Below are 10,840 nucleotides of genomic sequence, written 5' to 3' on the forward strand. Positions count from 1 at the left end.
AAGAGATCACAGGTTCTAGCCACAAGATATTTGGTGTTTCAATGGCTTCTTTAATCAGCCTCTCAAGAGTCCAAAGAGGAAAAAGAGTTTTCCTGCTCTCAAGAAGGTCGTGGGCTTCTTTCTGTTTCCTTTCGGCTTCTTCAGCCTCTTTAGCCACACGAGCACTGATATCAACCTCTTTATCTCGACCTTGTCACTTCAGAAGGTCGGCAATTGTCTCCTTATCATCTTCATCGCTCTCCTCAGCAATCTTTTTGCCCTTGTCTTTTACACCGGAACCGGAGGCTTGGCCTACTGGAGGAGGTTCGATTGTGTGTGTTGTTGTTGAAGTAGGAGGCGGTTGAGACATGTTCTCTTTTTCTCCCCCTTGTTTCGGAATGGACACGAAATCAAGGAGCCATTCAATTTTGCTGAGTAGAGAGAGGGCGGGAGCAAGCTTCTCTGCAAGGTCACGCCTCACAGAATAATTGAGGATTGGGTCATGTGCTTCAAGGATGTTTGAGATAGTTGAGTGGACATCCGAAACACATGACTTAACCACCTCTCTTTCAGATCGAAGAGACTGAATCTCCTGTTGAGAGTTGGAGAGTTGAATGCTCTTGACCTTCAGAGCGGTAGTCTTCCTTGCGAGAGCATCCATTAGAGAGTTCTCGGCAGCTAAGTCTTCTTGAAGCTTGGAGAGACGCTCCTTAATGGTTGTTCTAAAAGTTGAGTTGTCATCAGAAATTGTTTGACGAAGTGAAGCGAACGACTTCAGCTCAGATGCGACTGATGTAGCCAGCTGGTTGATGATGGGTTCCAGCGTAGTCTTGGTGGCTTCAGCACTTTCCTGTATAGATTTCAACAAGGAAGAAGCATCAGTAAATAGTTTATCGACTTTTTTGGTCGCTGCTTGACAAGCTTTGGTTGAGGTGTCAATGGCTGCAGTGGTGGAATCAAGGGAAACTTGATGAGCTTTGGAAAAAGCGTCAACAATTTTCTGAATGGCAGCTTCAGATATGGAGGATTGAGATGTAGAAGATGAGGCAATGAGCGAATCAATTTTATCATGGAGCTCCTTGAGATGCCTTTTTGTGACTGGAGCATCGTCATCATCGTCACTCTGAACTTGAAACGGACTGTAATAGACCGAATCAAAGGTCATGTCCTCCCCGCCAAGGAATGGTTCTTCACCCTCTGATGTATGAGCAGGAGAAGATGGTGGTTGTGAAGCTGGAGGCTCGGTAGTATTAGTAGGTTCGGATTGGGTGGTGTGTTCGGTTGTTGGTGTGGGTTCGGGTGCGGAGGTGGATTTGGGTGCGTCAGTATGAACCCCCGTATCAGATACGTTGGTTCTTACTTCTGCAGTGGTGGTGGTGGTTGCTTCGGTAATGATTGGAGGTGGTACTGGGATGGAAGTGGATGGTATTTCGGTGGTGGAAGTTATGTGGGGAATAGAAATAGGAATTATAACAGGTGGAGAGGAGATAGGAGAAGTAGAGAAGTGAACTTCAAGGGTTGGAGATCGTGGTGGAGTGTTACCACGAGGAGAGCCTTCAGAAGCAGAACTCTCTTCCTCAGATTCGATTGAGGATGAAGCGATAATCAGTTTACGCCTCGGTTGAGTTTTTCTCCTCTTCTGCGGTGGGGATTGAACAACCTTAGTGGTTTTTCTTTTCTTGGGAGATGGGCCTTTGACTCCCTTTGTAACCTGTTTTTCTTTCCCCTTGTCAGCTTTCTTTCCTCTTGTGACAGACTTGTCAGCATCGTGGATTGACTTGAGCATCTCTTGAGTGAGCTCTCTCGGACCAGAGCGTTTGAACTCCTTGTACGTTCTAATAATCCGACTGTCAGCAGAAACATCACCATACATTGTTTCCGGGATTGAACCGTTGAATGAAAATTTTGAAGCATCCGAAACAATGATCTTCGTGGTATGGAAAGTACCAATCGAAGACATTGGAGCACCAGCAACAATGGGGATGTGGTACTTGTACATCACCCATTTAGTGACAAGTGTCCAGAACCGGGCATATGAAATCTCCGAATGTCGAGAAGTGGAAGAAAGACTCTGAATGAGTTGTTGCCAGAGGACCGACCCGTAGTCCATGTTGATTCCATTGTAGACCCCATACATAATCGAGAGAAAAAGACGACTTGACCCGTCTGATCCAGCACTTCTTTCAGACAGCCCCTTGAAAAGCACGGTAAACATTCCATTCCACTGAGGGGGCAGGCATGATTTCTTGAATTTCGTGACTGTGGTGAGCACCTCAGTGTACCCCATGTTGTAGAACATGTTGAAAAGATGTCCCATCAGAATGGTTTCAGGGTTAACCCTCGACGAATCAGGTTCAAACCCTAACAGCGTACAAAACCTCTGCTTGGAAATCGACGCCTTGTGCTCGAAGACATCGAAGAAAATCCTGTCGACGACCTTGTCATAGTGAGCTGTGGCAAAAATTTGAGACAAAAACTCCATGGGAACTGCTTCAGCTCTGGTAAGAGCAGGAGTGATTGGCAAGTATTTCAGGCATTCGATAATAGGGAACATGAAAGCGTCATATGTGTGAGGAGTAAGATCGATGATCAAACTCTGCTGGGGGCGAATAGGCAAGATGTGAGAAGTTGCATGAACTGATGAAGAATCCGCCATTGCTGTGATGAAGATGGGAGAGATGATGAACCGCATAGGTTGCATGATTTTCTTGCTCTCTGGAAATATAGGTGCAGTAAAGAGGTAAACGGTGGTTTACATTGCCTTTTATACTGTGGGTAAAGGAGAGAGAAGAATCTTTCCTAAATCTTCGATTGAAAAACGAAGAGTTTTTCGGAGGCGATTGACGCGTGACGGTTGGTGTTGCCGATGATCACGCATGAGAGAGAGTGTCAGTCCCTAATTACACGCCTTCCCATCAGGCGCCATTTGGAGATGAAACGGTTCCAAATCGCACGCTTGGCCTTCTGGCGCCATTTGAAATCAAATCGATTGAACTCCCGCCTGACTCAGCATTTTGTCATCTTATCTCTTTAGAGTTTAACGACATCTTTAAAATAAAATCTCCCAAGTGGATCAATATTAACCACAACCTTTTATAACAACCAATCCAATTAAAATGCCTTGAAATTAATGAAACCAGAATTTTGGAAAATCAAAAAGATTTTCGTGCTGAGTGTGTAAAAGAAAAAGAAATAAAGCAACACTTTTTGAGGGATTATGTGATGTCAATAAAGACACGAAACAATGGATCCCGGGCACGAATCTCTTCCTTCAAAGTCAAGAGAGACCTTAAAGTGTTTGTGTGGTTTCCCGTTGAATAATGATCAGACACTTATTAAGAAGTGTTGAAAGGCTTCTTTTAATTAGGCTTATGAGGGTGGCTTTCGCTTCGATTCAGAATTCCTAATCTTGATATAAGACAGAAATCGAACGAAGTACTTGTGTGACCGGTGTAGTCTGTTGAACAAGTAGGTTGGAGATAATTTAAGTGGTAAGGAAATATGGAAAATCTCAAGAAAAATTAAAACTGGATTCCAGGGAAGAAATGTTATTGGTTTTAACAATTTCATAGGAATCACTCAAAAGGTAATTAGAGATTCCATAGAGGTAAGTCCGCCAATTCATTAGTGAAAACTAGAGTAAATTGATTGTTCACCGTCAATGCATATTGGGTATTGAATTTTGGGTTTCACTTAGCACGTAGTGACACGAAGCTAAGATCATAAACGCAGAAATTGTGTAACCATAAACCTCAGTGGTAATTTCTGAGAGTCTCAAGGGTTACGTTGGTGAAGCGAATAAGATGGAGAAATGTAATGTAGATGGTGTAAAGAAACCAAAGTACCTCTGCTGTGATTCAGAATTCAGAATTCCTAATCTTGATATAAGACAGAAATCGAACGAAGTACTTGTGTGACCGGTGTAGTCTGTTGAACAAGTAGGTTGGAGATAATTTAAGTGGTAAGGAAATATGGAAAATCTCAAGAAAAATTAAAACTAGATTCCAAGGGAAGAAATGTTATTGGTTTTAACAATTTCATAGGAATCACTCAAAAGGTAATTAGAGATTCCATAGAGGTAAGTCCGCCAATTCATTAGTGAAAACTAGAATAAATTGATTGTTCACCGTCAATGCATATTGGGTATTGAATTTTGGGTTTCACTTAGCACGTAGTGACACGAAGCTAAGATCATAAACGCAGAAATTGTGTAACCATAAACCTCAGTGGTAATTTCTGAGAGTCTCAAGGGTTACGTTGGTGAAGCGAATAAGATGGAGAAATGTAATGTAGATGGTGTAAAGAAACCAAAGTACCTCTGCTATGATTCAGAATTCAGAATTCCTAATCTTGATATAAGACAGAAATCGAACGAAGTACTTGTGTGACCGGTGTAGTCTGTTGAACAAGTAGGTTGGAGATAATTTAAGTGGTAAGGAAATATGGAAAATCTCAAGAAAAATTAAAACTGGATTCCAAGGGAAGAAATGTTATTGGTTTTAACAATTTCATAGGAATCACTCAAAAGGTAATTAGAGATTCCATAGAGGTAAGTCCGCCAATTCATTAGTGAAAACTAGAGTAAATTGATTGTTCACCGTCAATGCATATTGGGTATTGAATTTTGGGTTTCACTTAGCACGTAGTGACACGAAGCTAAGATCATAAACGCAGAAATTGTGTAACCATAAACCTCAGTGGTAATTTCTGAGAGTCTCAAGGGTTACGTTGGTGAAGCGAATAAGATGGAGAAATGTAATGTAGATGGTGTAAAGAAACCAAAGTACCTCTGCTGTGAAGATAAGGACCAAGCAGAAAACTCTTATCTCATGTGAGAAGAGAGTTAGGTAGCTCATGATTAGAATAAATATGAGAGCCTAATTGGGAAGACAAGGTTTGTTTGTACCAAGTCAGTAAGGCTATTATTCAGAATCAGGTGAGGCTTTGGACACATACAGTAGCATGCTTCTAGGGACACTTGCTAGTGAAATGATTTACCCACAAGAGACATACAAAAATAAGATGCAAAACAAAATAAATAAAAATATTTTTGGAGTTTTTGATTTAAAGAAAAAGAAAAAATAAAAGAATATTTTTGGAATTTTTGATACAAATAAATAAGACATAAAAAAAATGAATAATAAAAAAAATGTTGGAACCGAACCCGAGCGTTCGGTCTATTTCGGTTGAGAAAAATTTTGGAACCAAACCCGAACGTTCGGTCTATTTCGGTTGCCAAAAAAAATAAGTTTGAAAAAGAAAAGAACTTTGACAATAAGATAAATGAATTTGGAAAAATAATACAAAAGATTTACAACCATGGAAACTATCTTTGAGTGATAAGCGAAGATCAGATGATACAACCGAACCCGAGCGTTCGGTTCATTTCGGTACACCAAAACAAGACCCGAACCTGAGCGTTCGGTTCATTTCGGCATACATGAGACCCGAACCCGAATGTTCGGTCTATTTCGCTTCTTACTTTTAACCTTGAGAGGTAATTTTTGGTACTGACTCCGATTCCATCATTCCTAGCCCTTGTAGAATTTTGTTGAATGAAGCTTCAGGAAGAGCTTTGGTGAAGATGTCAGCCAGTTGATCAGTGGTTCGAACAAAATGAATTTCGATGTTCCCATCTTCCACATGATCCTTAATGAAGTGATACCTCAGTGCTATGTGCTTAGTCTTGGAGTGTTGCACTGGGTTATGACAGATCCTAATTGCACTCTCGGAGTCGCAATATAGTGGGATCTTTTTCATATTGAGTCCATAGTCCTGGAGTTGGCTTTGGATCCAAATCACTTGAGATGTATAGGAGGCAGCTGCGATGTATTCTGCTTCAGCTGTAGACAGAGATACACAAGTCTGTTTCTTTGATTGCCAGCTAACCAACTTCCCATCAAGAAATTGGCAGCCTCCAGTGGTGCTTTTCCTGTCTAGTCCACAACCTCCAAGGTCTGCATCTGAGTAGGCTTAAACGAAGAAACCTGAGTTTGATGGATACCATAAGCCGAGAGAGGTAGTTCGTTTTAGATACCGGAGTATGTTCTTCACTGCAAGCATATGAGGTTCACGAGGATTCGCCTGAAATCGAGCACAGTAACAAACAAAAAACATTATATCAGGCCTGCTAGCAGTAAGGTACATCAAATAACCAATCATCTGGCGATATAGCGTAATATCAACTGCCGGCTTATCCAAGGATGGAGTGAGCTTGGTGCCGAACGTCATTGGAACTTTAACCTTTGAATCACCCATCATGCTGAATTTAGCAAGGAGAGTCTTGGTATAGGCTTCCTAGTTAATAAAGATGCCTTCGGGTCCCTGTCTAATATTTAAACCAAGGAAAAAGTTAATTGGACCCATTGAGCTCATTTCAAATTTAGTCTCCATCAGCTTTTTGAATTCAGCTGTTAAGCTAGGATTCGTTGAGCCAAAGATGATATCATCGATATAGATTTGAACAATCATAAGGTGGTTACCTTCCCTCTTATGAAAGAAGGTTGGGTCAACCGAACCTTGTTTGAATTTGGACATCTTTAAAAACTTGGTTAGCGTTTCATACCAGGCCCTAGGTGCTTGTTTCAGCCCATAACTGCTTTGTCCAGAATATAGCAGTGATTGGGGTACTTTGCATTGACGAATCCCGGAGGTTGCTCCACGTACACCTTTTCTTCAAGTTCTCCATTCAGAAATGCACACTTTACGTCCATTTGGTAGACCTCAAAGGTCTTATGTGCAGCATAGGTAAGAAATATTCGAACAGATTCCAGCCTAGCTACAGGAGCAAAAGTTTCTTCATAATCGATTCCTTCCTCCTGGCAATATCCTTTCACCATTAGACGAGCTTTGTTTCTTATCACATTTCCTTCCTTGTCCATTTTATTTCTGAAGACCCATTTGAGACCAACAACCGAGGCATCATTAGGAGTTGGAATGAGGCGCCAAACCTTATTTCTCTCGAACTCATTAAGTTCGTCTTGCATAGCTTGAACCCAATCAGAGTGATCAAGAGCAGTGTTTACTGTCTTTGGTTCAACTTTTGACACGAAAGAGTTAAACATGTAGAACTCTACTTTTGAGAATAGAGATGTTTGTTTTGCCTTCAGCTGAGATCGGGTCAGGACCTTTTCAGAGACATTACCCATTACCTGTGAAACAGGATGATCTTTGGTCCATTTGACAAGAGGAGGGTAATTTGAATCATAGGATGGATCCAATTCAGCATTCACCATTTCTTCTAATTCAGATTGACTATCATCGTCGTAAAACATATCGGCATTCTCCCCCTCGACTGATGAGCTTTCAGGTGTATCTTGACTTTCCAGAGCTACAGGACTTTCGGGTGGTGTTGAGCTTTCGGGTGCTACAGTACCTTCGGGTGCAGCAGAGCTTTCGGGTGTAGCTGGAGAAGAGTTCTCCCCCTCAACTTGTGAGCTCGGTTGTTTTAAAGAAGATGGATCCTCCCCCTCAACTGAAGCATCGTGCTGAGGAGGTTCATTTGGAACAGATTCTCCTTCACCCATTTGTTTGGCGGCATCTTCGACGAGTTGCTTCAGATGGTCTACTTTGTTGTCTGCAGCATTGGCTTCCTAGAGAGAAGCCTTCTCCGGTTCATCGAATAACTCTACAAACTGCTCAAACAAATTTGTAATCGAGGTTGTGACTTGGCCTGTTTGAGAGAAAATTTCTCCAACTGTTTCTTCAGTGGCCTTCAGCTTTTTGACATAGCTGTCATCAAAAGTCACATAATACGTTTCTTCAATCTTCCTCGAACGTTTGTTTAAAACCCGGTATGCTTTTGAAGTGAAAGAGTATCCCAGAAAAATCCCTTCATCGGCTTTAACATCAAACTTGTTACGATGTTTTTTAGAGTTGAAGATGAAGCTTCTTGAGCCGAATACATGGAAGAATTTAACGTTTGGCTTCCTATTGTTGATGATCTCATAAAGAGTGAGAGTGAAACGCTTATTGAGATAGGACCTGTTCTGTGTAAAACATGCTGCAGCAATAGCATCAGCCCAAAAATATAAAGGTAGAGAAGCGAAACTTAACATGGTTCGGGCTGCCTCACACAAAGATCGGTTTCGTCTTTCGACAATCCCGTTTTGTTGAGGGGTATAGGGGGTTGAGAAGTTGTTACTGGTTCCTTTCTCTGCCAAAAAGTCGTCAAATTCTTTATTCTTGAACTCCAGCCCGTTGTCGCTTCGGATGTTGCGAACGACTTTCCTCAGTTGCACTTCAACTTGCTTAATAAACATCTTCAGCTTGACAGTTGCCTCAGATTTGTGCTTCAGAAAGAACACCCATGTAAAACGTGAAAAGTCATCAACAATAACAAGAATAAACTTGCTACCGCCAATGCTTTCGATAGATGATGGACCACACAAGTCAATGTGAATTAACTCAAGTGGTTCAACAACTTTAGTGTTTATAATGGATGGGTGACTTTGACGACTCTGCTTCCCCATTTCACACGCAGCACACAAATGTTCTCGTTCGAACTTGAGCAATGGAAGACCCCGAACATGACCTCTGGTGACAAATTTGTTGATATCCTTGAAGTTGAGATAGGAGAGCCTTCGGTGCCACAGCCAGCTTTCATCAGAATGTGCTTTAAATAACAGACAGATAACTGGATTTCCTTTGATAGGTTTGAGATTGAGAGGAAACATTTCGCCTTTGCGCTCTGATTTGAGAATCACTCTTTTTGTTTTCTTCTCTATTATTTCCGAACCCTCATCGCCAAATGAAACTTTAAGACCGGTACCTCCAACAAGATGAGATACACTGATGAGGTTGTGCTGTAGCCCTTCAACATATGCAACCTTTCTAATCGTGAAGTCTCCATTTGTTATCATCCCATAACCTTTTATCGTGCCAAATGAGTTGTTCCCGAACTTGACATTCCCGCCGTTTGAGAGGGATCGAAATTCCCTCAACTCTTCCTTCCTTCCTGTCATGTGACGTGAGCAGCCACTGTCAATATACCATTCTTCGTCGAACTGCTCGTCACTGATAACCTGCAAAAATCAAGCAGATTTAGGAACCCAAAGTTTCTTGGGTCCACGTGAGCCTTTCACAGGAACAAGAATAGTAAGAGAGATGTCAACAAGATATGTTCTTTTTATTAAAGTTGTTTCATCTTTCTTCTTAATGGTGAAAACTTTAATTTTGTTAGGATTTGTTACAGTCGGTTTGGATTCAGGTTCAGGCGTTTGGGCCTTGGAATGCTTTTGATCATTCTTGATTGAGGAAACCTTCGATTTTCCTTTCAAATCTGTTGAAGATTTTGGATTTTGAGTTTGAACATAATTGGATTTAGAATGGGATTGAGAAAAATTGGAACGAGAGAATCTGGATTGAGAAGTTTTCTTGATTTGAGGTTCTAAGTGACCCTTTTGTTTTTGGTCATTTGTGGGACTGAACCTTGAACTTTGGTTGCTTTTGCTCTCGGAACCGAACCTATGCTTTCGGTAGCTGGTGTCCTCTGAACCGAACCTTTCCCTTCGGTTGTTATTCCTTTTAGAACCGAACCTGTCCTTTCGGTTGTTATTACTTTCTTGCGACCTGACAACACTTTTCTCTAACTTTGAATGTTTTTCATGATAAGAGAAATGGGCGTTTTGAGATCGCCAAAACTGTTTTCGCTCTGAGAGATTCTTTTTGTATCTCAGATTCCTTTGCTGCTTTTGATCCTTCACTTGCTTCGGCTGTCGGTGGATGTTGGCTTTTTGCTTTTGCTTCCTGTCAGCCGGTTCACTTTTAACAGATGATGTTTCGCTTGTCGAAGGGACTTCTTCTACAAGAACTTCTTTTGTGCCACTAGTGCTTGGCACATCGAAGTTTTCAGGCTTGTTTAGTGGCTCTGGCACATATCTGCCTTTGGTTTTCTAGGATGTCCGTTCTGACAGACCAACGGTTTCGTCAGCATTATCTATAGGAGCAGACCAGAAAAACTCATCACAGACATCTGCATTATCTTCGTTTACTATGGCGGTGAGTTCGGCTGTCTGATGTTCGGTTACTCCTGTGACCTTATATACCTGATTTGGAGTTGTTCTTACCTTTTGGTACACAACAGATTTTTCTTCAAGAATCGGGGACTTATTTTGAGACAAACGAGCAAACTCCACAGAATTTTCAGAAATAAGATTTTTGTGGTTTTCGGGTTCGCTCTTGACAAACTCAGAACAGTCGAATTCATCCTCTACAGAAAATACGCTCATATCATCATCCTCATTAAGCTCAGACGCGTTTTCAACATCAATTTTATTTTCTGAGCTCAAGTTGGCATTCAATGAGTCAAATTTTTGTATGGTTTCGGTCCTAAGTTTCAGTTTACCGTTTTCATCCAAAAGATTTTTCAGCATGTCCTTATGGTCTTTGGACTTTATAAAAGATTCGATTTTGTCCAGTCCATATATATAAGTCGGATTCACATCATCAGACGAAACTACACTTTCGCAATTATATGCTTCAGCATCGATTTCATCCTCCTTAAACTCAAGGAAGGGCAAAATCATGCGATGAATTTTCTGCCCTATTTCACAGTTCAAATGAAGTTGAGTGATGTTAGCATAAAGACGCTTAGCAATTAAACAAAAAACATTTCTCGGTTTCAAAAGTTTCAAATTGTCTCTTTGTAAGTAAATGTATTCGTCCTTAGATTTAATCAGCTCTGACTCCTTCAGCTCTATCCACATCCTCCGTTCCTCACTCTTGGATGACACCCTGCTTATTTGGTCAGTTATGTTAGAATTGGTGACCCGTGTTTGAGTTAAACTGCTATCTAGATTTGAGATTTTTGAATTTAAGTTTTTTAATTCTTTTTCATATGAATTTTGTGGGACTTTGAATG

Source organism: Lactuca serriola, chromosome 3 (genome assembly GCF_051521515.1).
Source record: "Lactuca serriola cultivar US96UC23 chromosome 3, Lser_US96UC23_V15, whole genome shotgun sequence".
Classification (NCBI taxonomy): Eukaryota; Viridiplantae; Streptophyta; class Magnoliopsida; order Asterales; family Asteraceae; genus Lactuca; species Lactuca serriola.